The 15,176-nt window shown below is 38.3% G+C and overlaps 1 long non-coding RNA gene across 1 annotated transcript in view; it reads left to right on the top strand.

Annotated features, from left to right (window-relative positions):
* The first annotated feature begins 746 nt into the window (after positions 1-746).
* Positions 747-15,176, top strand: part of LOC134730390 (uncharacterized) — a 76,486-nt gene continuing 62,056 nt past the window's right edge. Inside the window, exon 1 of the long non-coding RNA XR_010112161.1 lies at positions 747-893. This is a non-coding gene — a long non-coding RNA (uncharacterized LOC134730390). The remainder of the gene's footprint in view (positions 894-15,176) is intronic.

The following is a 15,176-nucleotide window of genomic DNA, read 5'->3' as shown; positions in this document are numbered from 1 at the left end:
AAGACATAGGGTTCATTAAGGAGACTTACATACAGGGCAGTTCAGTGGCAGCAGGCTGGACAGGAGAACCACAACCACTTGTAAAAAGCATGTAATTTATACAGCATTTTCACTTAGCACCCTCCCACTAGCAACCTCTGCCTGGCCACTTTCATTTAACCCAAACAACAGGCCTAGATCCCCTGTACAGCCTGCATTTCACAAGATGAGCTAGGGATTCAGATGCTCCTCATAGATAAGGAATGAAACTCTGGGTTGGCCACTCCCAGATTCCTTAGCTGGGAACTCTGAACACACATTCTTCTTAGACCACAGGGCCACTCTCAGGGTATGCTTCAGTTAAGTTATTGCTGTCAGATGTGTCTGCTCCATGCCTATGGAGGATTCTACTACTCTGCAAAGACTCCAGGCACTTTTCTTTTATCTCCATCAATTAATCCTTATTTCCTCTTTTGCTCATTGTAGAATCCTCTTTTTAAGCGCTAAACAAGTGCTCCTTACACATGGGTGCACATTATAATCACCTGGGGAAGTTTTAAAGCATCATAACCCCCAGACCCCACCCAAAACCAATTAAATCAGAATCATTTGGGTATGGGAGCAGCATCCAGTCATCAGCACTTTTTAAATCTCCCCAGGTGAGTCAAATGTGTGACAGAGTTGAAAAATACTGTTTTAATGCCTTAAATTAATAACCTGATTATGGCCTTCATTTCAGTATTAACCTTTTGGGAGAGGCCTTAACGGGAAAACACCAAGTCCCTGGACAAGGGGAAGACACCAAATCCCTGGACTCAGGCCTCACATGATTGAGTGAGAGGAACTCTGCTGTCAGACCCTACAATGCACTCTTCAGTGGAAGAGGATCACACATTCCAAACATACTCCATCAGGTGACAGCCCTTGCTTTTCTTCCAACTACCATACCAAACTGCCAGAAAATGTCATTTCTAGAGGGAAAAGAAGGAATAGAGCCAATTACTTGACTTTAGAAACAGAGAGTCATCCTATTCCTGTTCATTATTGTTACATAAGAAGCAACCCTGTAATTTAAAAGCTGAAAATATCACTTACTTATTTTCATGACAAATATGGAGACAACAGTGCCCTATGCAATGTTATCCAGGTGGCTCACCTGGCGCTGAATGACTTCACCTAAATAGCTCACTCACCTGGCTGGCAAGTTGGTGCTGTGAGTTCCTTTCCATACGGGCCTCTCCATGGGGCACCCTTGCACCTCCTCACAATACCGTGCCTGGGCTTCAAAAGAGAGAATTCCAAGCAAGAGAATCTCAAGAGAATCAGGCTGAAGATGTATTTTTTATGACCTGGAAGTCACATACTGTCACTTTTGCTGTCAATCGCAAGTCTGCCCATATACAAGTGGAGGGAACAGAGATACCATCTCTCAATGGGAGGAGTTTCCAAAACACACAAAAAGAGCAAATGGATGGGAAATAGTATTGTGGCCATTTATCAAAATGCATTCTGTTACATATTAAAAGTTATCCTTTAAATAAGAGGTAAAATTCTACCGTGATTTACAACATTATCTCTAGGATAAAACTTATAGGTTCTTCTTACTGGATGCAGAAACTTGGTTGAGTTTCTTACCCTTTGCTCTCAACACTGCCCATGGCTTAATTTTCAGTTGTAAAATGGATATTCTTCTTAGCTATTAAGAATAGTACCCAGCTTACATACAATGTGATCATAGATCTTTCTTTCCCTGCATTCACTATATACCTATTATCCTGACACCCATACACATTAGCACTTGCCCTATATATATGTGTGTGTGTATATATATATATGTATATGTGTATATATATGTGTGTATATATGTATATATATGTGTGTATATATACATACACATATGTATATATATAAATACATTTTAATTAAAATATAAAATTAAAAATATTAAGTTAATTAAAATATAAAAACTTAGGGCAAATGCTAATGTGTATGGCTGTCAGGATAATAGGTATATAGTGATTACATTGTATCATTGTAGACTTCTTTAAATTCATCCCGTTTGGAATACTATAGGTTACATGGAGTCTGGATTTCCATTTCCCTCCCCTAGATTTAGGAAGTTTTCACTATTATTTCTTTGAATAACTCATATGGTCCTTTCTGTCACTCGTCTCCTTCTGGAATCACCATGATGCACATATTAGTTCACTTTATTATGCTCCATAAGCTCCATAGGCTTTCTTAACTCTGTTTTATTCTTTTGTCTTTTTGCTCCTCTAACTGGGTCATTTAAAATGACCTGATTTTGAGCCCAGTGATTCTTTCTTCTGATAAAATTTGCTGTTGATGTTCTCAAGTGAATTTTTAAAATTTAGTTATTGTATTTTTCTGCTTCAGAATTTTTGTTTGGTACTTTTTAATAATTTCTCCTTGTTGATATTATAATTTTGTTCAGGTATCGTTTTTCAGATTTTAATTATCCATCTGAGTTCTCTTGTAACTCACTGAGTTTCTTTAGGATATTTTGAGTCCTTTGTCAGGAAATTTGTAGATTTACATTTCTTTAAGGTCAGTTACATGAGATTTATTTTGTTCCTTTGGTAGTGTCATATTTCCCTGATGCTTTGTGTTCCTTCTAGTTTTGTCTTGGTGTTGTGCATTTGAAGAAGCAGCCGCCTCTTCAAGTCTTTACAGACTGGTTTAATCAAGGAAAGACTTGCACCAATCAGCCTAGCTAAAGATTCTGGGAGCCTCTCAAATTTTTTCATGGAAGTACATGCTCCACTCCTCTTCATCCTTCCTGAGAGAGAAGGTTCAGCATTATGTGCCTTTTCTCCCTCCCACAGAGCCTAGGCAGCTTCTGAGAACCACTAGGGGAGTACACTAAAATGCATGGACATTAGGTACAAACTTCATTTCCCTCTCTCTTTCTCTTAAAGAAGAAGTCTCTACATTGTGTACCCTCTCTTAATCCTGCAATGTATGGCACACTGCTAAGAGCTGCCTGCCCCTTGGCCTTAGGTCAGACTGCTGGAGTGCTGGGAGGTAAAGTGCAAGCTTCACTTCTCTCCATTCCTTCTGAAGGAGAAGTCTCAGGATTGTGCACCTTCTTCAAATTCTGCAATGCCATGCAGGCTGCTGACAGCTCCTGCCCCTTTGCTCTGTGGTGAGGTGCCCCAGCTATTCTAACTATGAAGGTTGCCTCAACACTCTGAGTGAGGGATACAGGGGTAAATCTCTCGGGGAACACCTCAAAATGCTAGGGATATCAAAAGCACACTTCACTCACTCACTCTCTCAAGGAAGAAATTGCAGGCTGAATGAATCTTCCTCAATAATGAGCTGTGCCAGCTTGGGGGAGGGTTCTGACACAGTTGAAGTGAAACTGTTCTTATTAACCGTTTTAAGGTGTTTTTTCTTAGTTTTATGCCCACCTGAGGTATGCAACTTCTTAATTGGATTCTGAAATTCACATACAGGCATTTTGGCTCAAATACATGTATTGTGGCCACAATATCATTGTTTTTATCAGTGTTTCTATGAGGAGACAAGGGCTTGGACCTCCTGTTCTACTTCTTGCTGACGTCACCACCTGCAGTGGTTTAATTTTGATCCTCTGTAGTTGCATGTCAGCATAATTTGATTTTAAAATTTTCATGTTTTGATGGAGCTCCTATTTCTGGTTGAATAAATATATATTCTCCATCAAAATGGAGTAAAATTCAGAAGGTCTATGATTTTGAAGCATCTGTATATAGTGAAACATTCAAAATAATAATACAGAAAATTTATCTGACATGTTTTGTCTCGTAAAAATACCTTTTAAGAAAAAAAATGTTTTCAATGGAAGAAAACAGTACTTATGAAAATATTGGGGCTTAAATATTTACATACTTCACTATGAAAAAAGTTTTAATTGATAAGTCTCACTTTTAGCAATTTTGTCTGAATTACCAAATACCCTAACACCTGAAGAGAGAGAGTTTTCTAAACTAACAATATTATGCTATACAAAGAAATGTTAATTGATTGTGTCAACATTTATATATTTATCATATAAATGTTGTATAATGTCATATAAAATATAGCCTCAAATAAGATGACATATAATTTTACAGAAAAATAAGACTATATTGAAATTTAAAAATTCAGAAAAATACCAGTAACATGGTATTACAGAATGCTTTAAAACTGATTGAGTTATGGTATATTCCAGGAATAACCAAAGACTATTTTAAATCTTTGGGTAAGTAGTTTAAAGAAGGTTTTCTTTAACATATATAATTCACATGACTATATGTTACTTTATTCTTTGTATATTTCTGTTAAAATATTTTTGTGAATGTATAGGTCCACTAGTATAATGAAATTAGTGTGTAGCCCAGTACATAAATCCTTCAAAAAGTCATATTATTAAAATTACTTGAGCATTGCCTTTTAACTCTGAAAGTACCTTTGTTTGTATGATAAATTATAGTCACATTGTTAGCTATTAGTAATTACAATTTCTTCTTATTTTTAAATTTAGTGACCATATACTGTAAATTGGAATTAGTGTGGTACATATATAATTCATAATTGCATCGAAATAAGCTATGATATTTTATCACTCAAAATGGAAGCTGCAGCTGCCAAAAGGTGTAAATATTTTGCACATGACAGTTAGAACGACTTAACTACTATGATATTTTCTCTGTGCTCAAAAACTTCAATTCTTTTTTTCTTCCTAATTTCAAACTCCTCCATCACCTGGACCAACATTCTGCCTCTCAATTCCCTGGTTTTTAATCTTCCGGCCTAGGATGCCTCACAATCACCTGCCATGTTTGTAAAAATTGTCCATTTCTGGGGCCTACCCCTGAACTGCTGAATTATGCTTCTAATTCAGTAAGTCTGAACTGGAATGCAGGAATTTGCATTTTGGTAGGCTCTCTAGATGATCCTGATACAGTTTTATTATTCTAGGACAAGGCATCACAGTTTGAGGAATACAATTGTAGTTTCTCATCTTCTCCCCATTTCACATGGCTACTAGAATTATTCTTTCAAAATCCAAGTGACAGTTCACTGCTGTTGGATTGAGTCCAAAGTTTTTAGTGGTGCATAGAAGAATCTTCAATGAAGGGGCCAATGATTGGCTCCCTCCCATCTACCCTGCACCCCTGTATTCAGGATGCATCTGCCAAGGATGTGTGTCATGGTGGCATGAGCTGCTTTGATCTCTGCTGTGCATGTACATGGCCTGCAGAATCCAGCATAGAGCAGAGCTTAGCAAGCCTTTAAAGCTCTCTTACATCCTAGAAATCTCTGCCAACTCTCTGCCTGTTCTTCTGAATACTGTTTGCCCCAAATGGGTTCACAATCTCAGGCAAACAGAGCTGCTGGCCCTCCCTGTTCACTTACCACCAAGTTGCCCCTTTAACTGGCAATGCTCCAAATTAAATGAACCTCTTTGCCAATAAGTGGACCCTCAGGGCCCTGAACCAGGAAGTGTGCCCTCACAAGACACTGAATCTGTCAGTGCCTTGTCCTTGATCTTCTCAGCCTCCAGAACTATGAGAAATAAAGTTCTCAATAAATAAATTGTTTATAAACCTCCTAGCCTATTACAGCAGCCTGAAAGGATGAAGACACCATTTCTGCAGGAACAGTTAAGCTGGATGGTTTTATGAATGTTCTGCCTGCCCTGGTTGAGCTACTACAGTGACAGAGTTGGGAGGCTAGAAATAGCCCCTGGGAATAGAGCCACAGGTTCATTCTGTTCTTAACCAAGATCCAGTAGTTCTCATGAACAAGCCCTTCTCAGTAAGTTGCATGCTTTTGATCAGATTCTAGAGTGCTGTGAAATGGTTGTTTTTGACCATTTTGTCCACTGTTAGAGTTGCTTTTGGGGGAAAGGATTTGAATTTCCCTAGTAGGAACCACTCCCATAGCAGATCTTAAAGTCCCATGAACTCTTCAGAACAGCTTTTATGTGTGTGCATGCATGCATGCACACACGTGTGCACATTCGCACACACATACACACACACCCTGTACTCCCTTGGGCGTGGCTATATAATACTATTAATCACCAGTGAAGCATGTGTTTGAAATTAATGTTTCCCCTGGTAGTGGGGATGACCACACAGAAATATTCACCCTCTTCTCGTCCTTGTGACCACCACAATTAATTTGCATGGTGACTGTTCAAGATGAGAAGCATTGTCTATCCTTTTAGTACAAAATTCAAAGATCCCTCACCCCTTCACCTCATTATAATTAGTAGCACATTCCAAAAGCCTGAGCTAAAGAGTGCCTCCAGCTCACATGAGTTTAACGGCACTAAAATTGTACCAGCTCAAAGTGTAACAGACCCTCTGCAATACTGCTAGAGCTTCCAGGGTGCTTTGAAATATTTTCCCTTCAAAAAAATTCACGAGCTCACACTGAAAACATTCTGAGAAAGTTTCAACAAAATAAGGATAAAGGATTGTTTAAATATAAAACACTCAAATCTTTTTCATGTATTGTCTAAGCTGATCTGATTAGCTCATGAGAATAACTCCAAACTCCTGCCAGAACATAACAGGTTTTCTACATAGGTCTAGTTGGAAAGAGAAAGAAAAACTATATACAGCTGTTCCAAGGCTGGGAAATGCTGTGCAGATCTGACAGCAGCTGTTTGCATGCCAAATAGTTCCAGCAATTTCTAATTAAATCCAGCTCAGGAGAAATTTTATGATCTGTGTCATATGATTTCTGTCTGTATCTGAGATGCTTTTTCTCCCCCTATTTAAAAGCCCCTCCAGTGAAGTCTGCCTATTTTCTTAATCATAAAGGGCTAACTAATCTAGATGCGAAAATATTGTTTTATTCTCTGACGTTAGCATATCCATAGGAGTCCATTGCCGAAGTTCTGCAGGCGGGGGATCTTCAACCTCTTAACTCTAAACACTGAGCAAATGTGGATGAATGGGGTGAGAGTTGCTCCCTTCTTATGGCTCCTTCACGATGTCTCTATTCAAAAAGTGAATGGCATGCACATTTGTGCTTTTCCAGCTTTGGCTCAAGACTGCTAACTAATAATCCTAAATTAACCATAAGAATAGGCTGGTATAACATTTTGCCAAACACACTCACATATATTAACTTATTTACAATTTAAAGCAATCACGTGAAGGAAGCTGGCCAGATATTATTATCCCCATTTTACAAATCAGAACACTGACTTTCTCAAACGCTAAGTTATTCCTGATAAATATTAAGGTCACATAACAGTAGTTGCCAGGTAAGAACTTGGCAGCAGACTTTCCAGTCCCAAGGCCATTGCTGATTCCACATGGCCCACTCCCTCCCTCACCTCATCAGCGGGACAGACATATCCATCGGTTCCTACATTCAAACGGTGTCCTTTGAATGTAGGAAGCAATGGAACCAGTGTCCCCAAGAGTGTCTATTTATCCTGCAGGAAAATTATCCATATATTTGAATACCTCTGTGACTCAAATTACATTTTTCTATCACTCAACAGAAATGTAACGTAGCTTGGTTCTATGTGGGGCTGACGTGGATTGATAGGGAGGCACGAGACAGATCTGAGAAAGCACTGGTAGTAAACACTAAGTAGCCGTAAATACTTAAAATTAAGTATTCTTGCCTGAATTGCACAAGAGTCTCGTTTCTCTGGGACAGAAGTCCCAGAACTCAGCCTATAATGTACATTTTTAAAAGTCCTGAGGCCAATGGACTAAAAGAATCTAAGCCACACTGAAATAAATGTCTGTGAATAAGATTTTCATTAAGGTCAACAAAATAACAGCCCATCACCCTTTGACATGTTTATTCAGACTATTAATGCTTGTTTCCATGTGATACGACATTCCTAGACTATTGGTAAGTGTATGAGGGGCCTGTGGACAGTTTTGCCCCATTATTAATGAGATCAACCAATATGAAAATATTTAATGGGACAAAATTTAATGAAAGTACTTGACTGCCAGCTTATTTGATTGTTTTCTGAGTTTATTACTCAGGGTAATTAATACTAGTTATTGCAACAGATAAACCTACAAACCAGTGACATAATACCAAAAAAAAAGTCTAGTTCTTACTCTCACAAAATGTAATGAAGTTTGGGCAGCTCTGGGTGGGTAATTGAGGGATTCACACTGCTCCCCTGGGATGATGTTTTAAAGCACCACATATGGAAGTAGCAAACATCCGTTACATGCATGTGACAGTGGCCAGTTTCATTGCCCCAACTACACAGCAAGAGGTTTAGGAGAATGTGGTCTTCCTGTATTCCCAGGAAAAGGAAGCAGTACAGGAAACACAGAGCATTCTATGCAACAGGGCTTTCTCTGTAACCCCGTCATTCCAGAAGTACCAAATACTCTGTTCTGGACAGATATCATAGCCTAAGGAGAGGAACTTTGTAACCTTTTCAGCAGGAAGGGTCACAAACCTTAGAGGGGCTTCTCTGTTAAAGAGTTACTCTCAAAGCTTTAGACTCATGCTCATAAAGACTGGGAAGAGGCAAGGCCAGGCGTGGTGGCTCACGCCTGTAATCCCAGTATTTTGGGAGTCTGAGGCGGGCGGATCACTTGAGGTCGGGAGTTCGAGACCAGCCTGACTAACATGGACAAACCCCGTCTCTACTAAAAATACGAAATTAGCCGGGTGTGGCGGAGCATGCCTGTAATCCCAGCTACTTGGGAGGCTGAGACAGGAGAATTGCTTGAACCTGGGAGGCGGAGGTTGCAGTGAGCCAAGATCACATCATTGCACTCCAGCCTAGGCAACAATGAGTCTGGGTAGGCTTAGCTATCCAGACCTGTCATTTTAATATAATCCAATAAAGATTTTCTGCCAAAGATCTTTATATACATACTTAATTATTGCTGAACTGACCAGGGGAAGCTTTTTCTGGATAGTTTGAATAACCATCTTGGAATCTTAATTGTCCATGGAATTTTGGATTTTCACAAAGGTCTACTCATGTTCAACAATGTCCAAAGGCATTGAATGAGCCAAAGAACTCTCTCCCTTATAGCACTATTTATTCTTTTTGTGTAAAACACTGACGGTGGATGTACTCCTGTTCGTATGTCACAAGCAGTTATTCATTTTTAACAGCTTTTCTCAGAACTGACCAAGAAAAGATATCAATGTGATAGTGCCTGATTATACTTATCCCTTCGTCCATGTAGATGCCATTTCTTATCTATGTAGTCATCATTTCGTAGACATTAGGATCCTGATCTTCCTGAATTCAATTTTTTTCAAGGCTTAGGAAACCAAGCTGTGTAGGTCAGTTCCAGAGCATATGCAGTCAAAAGGTTTTGTTTTCTAAATTTCTTCTTGTGGAGGACACCATCAGCCTTACACATCCATATCCTGCCCTCTGTTATCCCCACTTCCATGAAAAAAAAGTGAGACCTAAAATAATATTACCAGCCTTCCAGAATACATCGAAGAGTGAAGTATGAATAAAATATGGAATGCTAAATTCCAGTCATACATATTAATCTGTTTTGCAGGTTAGCTGCTCAACTTTTACAATGTGGATGCCTCAGGCTCTTTAGAAATATAGTATGCCTTCAGATTTTAAAACAAATTAAATAAGACCTGTCAGTTCTCAACAGCTCTGATCATATGTTTACTATACATATTTCTTTCCCCAAGGGTGGAACGATGTATGTAAACCTAATAGAAACTGGATTTCAGTTTCTTATAAAGCACAGTCCATACCATGTTGACATGGACAATATCAAATTTTCTCTCAACTCAAAAACATTTCAGATTCTATGGCATGTAAGCATGTCAAGAGACAATTTTCTGCCAATATGAGAGAGTTGTACATTTCACGTTCAAAGTAGAATTTATTATATCTGAAGACAATGCGGTGTAGCCCTGGGAATTTTGAATGTATTACAGACAAAATGAAAAGGGTCAATAACGTGGATATCTGTATCTATTTATCCACTTTCCAAGGTGCATAGTGTCCTTTTTGGCTTGGAAAATTATACATTAGAAACCAAAGAACCCTGTTAGGTCATTTAACTACTCTGCACACATTTCATACACTTTAAAGTTCATTGTGTATTTTCTAAAAATAAAGAAAAACCTTACAAGTATCAGAAAGTGATGTCCAAATTTGTTTTAGTTTTATTTCTTTTTCATGGTACATTCAATTTGATTTATAATATATTAAGAATTAGCACAACTATATAAGTACAGGGCAGGGCAACATTTTCTAAGCTTTTTGTATGGAACACTTAATACCACTAGAAATAGATCCCATGGTCAAAAAAATTGGGTGTGCTTGGATAAATAAAACTAAATAGATTTATTTTATTGAAGGATTTTTCAGAGCCCTTAATAAACTAATATATATCAAGGCTCTCAATGCTGAATTGCATTAGAGGAGGGAAAAAAAAAGACTTTCCCAAAGGTCTAGTCCCAAAATGCTGTCTTTCCTAAACTTACTTGGCTACCATAAACTTTTTTGGCTGACCTCTTTAACATCTTGACTCATACTAGTGTTCTACAGAAGAGAGACTGAAAAAGTTGCAGTGGGGACTAAAAATGTCTCTTCAGTTTCCTAGAGAATACATCCTTACTGTATCTGCACAGCGTTGAAGGACTTTAGCAGCTAAGTGGAAAAAATCAGAACAAATTAGTTCAATGTGGAAAAGCTGTGTAGACACACCAAAAATTTATTGAGTTACTACAATGAAGTATAGTAACTATATATTTAAAATAAAAACCTAATAAAGAAAATAATCTAATTGAGGCAAAATTCAAACTTTAAAAAGTAAAGTAACAAAATAGTTATATGCAAACTAAAATACGTATCTCACACATAACTCCCATTTCTTCCTTTTAAAAATGATTAGGGAGCCCTCCGCATAGTCCAGACTTTGAGCTAGTCACCAAGGGCACAGCAGTGAGTGCACACCTGCAGTTCCCTCTTGCACAAAGCTTTTGAAGGTCCCTGGTAGTGCCATTCAGCCATTGTGTATATCTTTGCTCCTGGCAATATATACCATCAGTCTTACTTTAGGTTTACCACAATTATACTTACCTTCAGGAAGAGAAATTAACACTTCTCTTATTCCACATTCTACAATAAGAGAAAACAACACTTTTTACTATGGAATTATACATATAATTCAGCATGTAATGATTAAATATTTTCTTCTGAAACCTTTTAAAAATACGCATGTGGTACTCTCTAAGCAATTATTGCAGTTAGAGCCAAAAATGACATTTTTTATCTTAAGTTTCTGTTAAGTTTACAAAACAACTTTTTGCAAGTTTCTTTTAGACATTTACCATCCAAGAAACCACGAGGCTACTATGCTTAGGAAATGTCACAATAACCCCCCACACCATAAAGGAACTGCATTACTATACTATCTCCAGGCAGAGTCATACGTTGTCCAAACAAAACATGAGCTAATCTAGAAGTTTTTTTTTTCAAAATGTAAACTTCCATTTTTTTCCATGCTTGCCAGGTTAGAGATGGAGCCAAGGAGACTATAATATTAGTGGACTGCAACTTACTTTTGTAATATAGGAAAATGCCATCCCTTCCAACAGGTCTAAGGTCAGGATAAGGTGGGAAAGGGGATGAAATTGGATCGAAAGCTCTTTTTCTTTCCAATTTAAACCACTCTCCTTTGCCCATCCTCCCCTTGGGGCTTTGGTACCAGAGGAGAAGTGAAGAATCCCGGTGGTAATGGAGGAAGATGCTTGGATGTGTTTGGAGTAGTCAGGGGAGGAGCACAAGCAAGAATGGCTGAGCATACACGTGTCAGTGCAAGGTGGGGACTAGAAGGGAAGCACCTTTAAAATATGAAGGCTGTTACTGGCTTTCTTATTATTTCTATTGATGTCTTCATTCACAGCAACCATTAAGCCTACCTTTAGAGCAACAAATGAGTCAGATAGTTCATAGTCTCCTGATCTCTGACCATGTGCCCCTGTCTGTGTATTTGCCTTACTAGTTCAGAGACTAGTTCAGAGTCTCTATCTTCTCCAACACTGCATTCTCTCTTCTCGTGGTAGAAATTACAAGCTAGTGGTCCATGGGCCAAGTCTAGCACACAGGTGGGTTTTGTTGGGCTTGGCTTTTTGTTTCCTTTAAATGAGAACCCAAATAAAACCAGGATATTTCATATAAAATCCAAGCTTTTGGCTTCTTTTGAAAAACTGGAATGTCTCACAACTTTGGCCTCAATATTCTTACAAGGTACAACCAGCTGAAACAGAGGAGCCTCAGTGCTCTAATTCCATCTAAGCCCTACCACTCACATAATGTCTGCAGATGCACTCAGGCAGGCCAGCTCTATTCATAGAAGACATCTGCTTGACCCCATTAGGCAATAACCACCCATCTCCATGAAAACTGAAACTCAACACACAGAGATGACCTAATCAAGATAATTTCTCCATCCCTGCTAACTTAGGTCCTCTTCAAAGCTCACCCAGCGGTAAATGCTCCAGTCCTCATGTCCTCAACAGTCTCCTGGGCCTCAATCCAAGTATTTTTTCTTTCCTGTTTCTTCACCATTTTCTTCTTCACGGATTCTCTCTTATCCACATAGAAAACAGTTTTTACCATCTTAGAGGAAAAACAATGCTCTCCCTTTGACACTTCATCTCCCTCAAGCTATCTACCTCCTCTTTCAGCACCAACATTCCTGAAAGAATAATTGTGTCTTGCTCTTTGCAATTCTTTACCCTCCATCCACCTTCAAACCACTGGCTCCAGAAGACATTAGAAACCACTTTCACTAAAGGCAAAAAATGGTCTTCTATCCCTCAACCCAACAGACAATTTTTATTCCTCACTATATTAGCCTTGCTGCAATATCTGGCACAGATGACTACTGACTTCTATTTTGAAATTATTTTATTTCCTAGCTTCCAAGGCAGGACTGTCTCCCTGTTCTTATTCTCATCTTTAAACTCTTGTTTTCCAATTTTACTGAATATTTTTAAACACTTTAACTTAAAATACTACGTGTCTTCTAGACTTAAACATCATTTCTCTAATTCTTTCCACACCCCTTTGAGTCAGACCTAGTAACAACACGTTCATTTTTTAAATGAAAAAATATCCTTAAAGAGGTTGAATAAGTCTTACAAGGTAATCATTCAGAAGAGGCAGAGCTGGGACTCAAATCTTGGTCTTTTCTGAAACAACACCCCTGCTGTTAAGTACCACTCTGTCCTGCCTCTCCTTTCTCAAGCTTGTTGGTGACTTCTAGGTAGACCTCAGTAATTTTCTCTTCTCATCTTACATGTTTCCCTGTGCAAACCCAGCAATGCCCATGGGTTCATCAATTGCCTCCATGTTGCTGTTCTTAAACCAATGAATTTCCATTCTAGGCATTCCTTTTAAGAACCAAATTTATGTATTATCCCTCATGTTCTTTATTTACCTTTATCTTAACATTTACATGGTTTCATTTAACTTACAGTGGTATATGACTATTTTCCAGTAGAACAACAAAATCCTTGAGGAAACTATATTCTATCATCTTACATCCTCTCTGCCCAGCCTAGTGCCTGGCCCATAGATATTTAATGAATATTGAATGAGTGAATTACAGGATATCTAATGGCTGTCTGTGCATCGCTACTTAGATCCTCCAAAGCCCCATCTCCTACTTTGTCTATATCTCAAACTCAGGTTGCTTTGAACTTTACTCTCAATCATTTAAGCTACTCTGACTCTGTCCTCTAAATTCCTTATCTCAGAGAATAATAATATCCAGCCAAAAATCTGAGTCTCAATAAGCTTCTTCACTCCCTTCCATATCAAATTGATCAAAACATTCAGTTAATTTACTTCCCAAATAATCCACAACCCACCTGCCCACTCCCAGGTATTCATGGTATCATCTATCATTCCATGTAGGACAATTGCAATAGTCTACTCACAGGCTTCCCGCCCCTTCCAATCCATTCTGGACAATGTTATTGGGGTGCTTTCTTTATTTCTCTTTCTTTCTCTCTCTCTCTCTTTGTTCTTTGACTTGCTCAAAATTCTTCAAACTTCCCTATAGCCTACACAACAGAATGTACCTCCTTAATCAGGCATATACTAAGGCTCTTTATGATGTGGCCTTTGCTTACTTGTCCAGCCTTCTATCCGTCACACTTCTCCTAATACATCACATTCAATAGTTCTTGGCTCCTCCCCTTCTTCATGAATTCCCTCCCACATCTTACTTCCCTAGAAGATCTTATATGTTCTTAAGAGTCTCGGTGCAAGGACTATATTCTCTAAGCAGCCCTTCCTATCTCCTCTACACAGATTTAAATAATCATTATAACTACTGCTTCACTTGTGTATTATTTCTATTTTAGGGATGATTATATTACAAAGTACATAATGACTTGTCTATTTCTCCATGAGGTTTGTAGAATGCTGAATGTTAATGTTCCATAATTATAGAAAAGATTGATGAGTACGTTCTTTGGTAGTGATTTGTGGTATTTTGGAGCACCCATCACCCAAGGAGTATACACTGAACCCCATTTGTAGTCTTTTATCCCTCATTTCCCTCCTGCCCTTTCCCCTGAGTCTCTAAAGTCCATTGTATCATTCTTATGCCTTCGCATCCTCATAGCTTAGCTCCCACTTATGAGTCATAATCTAGGATGTTTGATTTTTCATTCTTGAGTTACTTCACTTAGGATAATAGTCTCCAATCTTATCCAGGTTGCTGCAAATGCCATTAAATCATTCCATTTTATGGCTGAGTAGTATTCCATCGCATATATACACCACAATTTCTTTATCCACTCATTGATTGATGAGAATTTGGGCTGGGTCCATATTTTTGCAATTGTGAATTGTGCTGCTGTAAACATGCATGTGCAACTATCTTTTTGTATAATGATTTCTGTTCCTCTGGGTAGCTATCCAGTGGTGGGATTGCTGGATCAAATGGAAGTTCTACTCTTAGTTCTTTAAGGAATCTTCACACTGTTTTCCATAGGGGTAGTACTAGTTTACATTCCCACCAGCAGCATAGAAGTGTTCCCTTTTTACCATATCCATACCGACATCTATTATTTTTTTATTTTGATTATGGCCATTCTTGCAGAAGAAAGGTGGTATTGCACTGTGGTTTTGATTTGCATTTCCCTGATCATTAGTGGTGTTGAGCATTTTTTCATATGTTTTTTGTCCACTT

The sequence above is a fragment of the Pan paniscus genome, chromosome 4 (assembly GCF_029289425.2).
Source record: "Pan paniscus chromosome 4, NHGRI_mPanPan1-v2.0_pri, whole genome shotgun sequence".
In the NCBI taxonomy this organism is placed as follows: Eukaryota; Metazoa; Chordata; class Mammalia; order Primates; family Hominidae; genus Pan; species Pan paniscus.
This window is presented reverse-complemented; position numbering and strand designations above follow the sequence as displayed.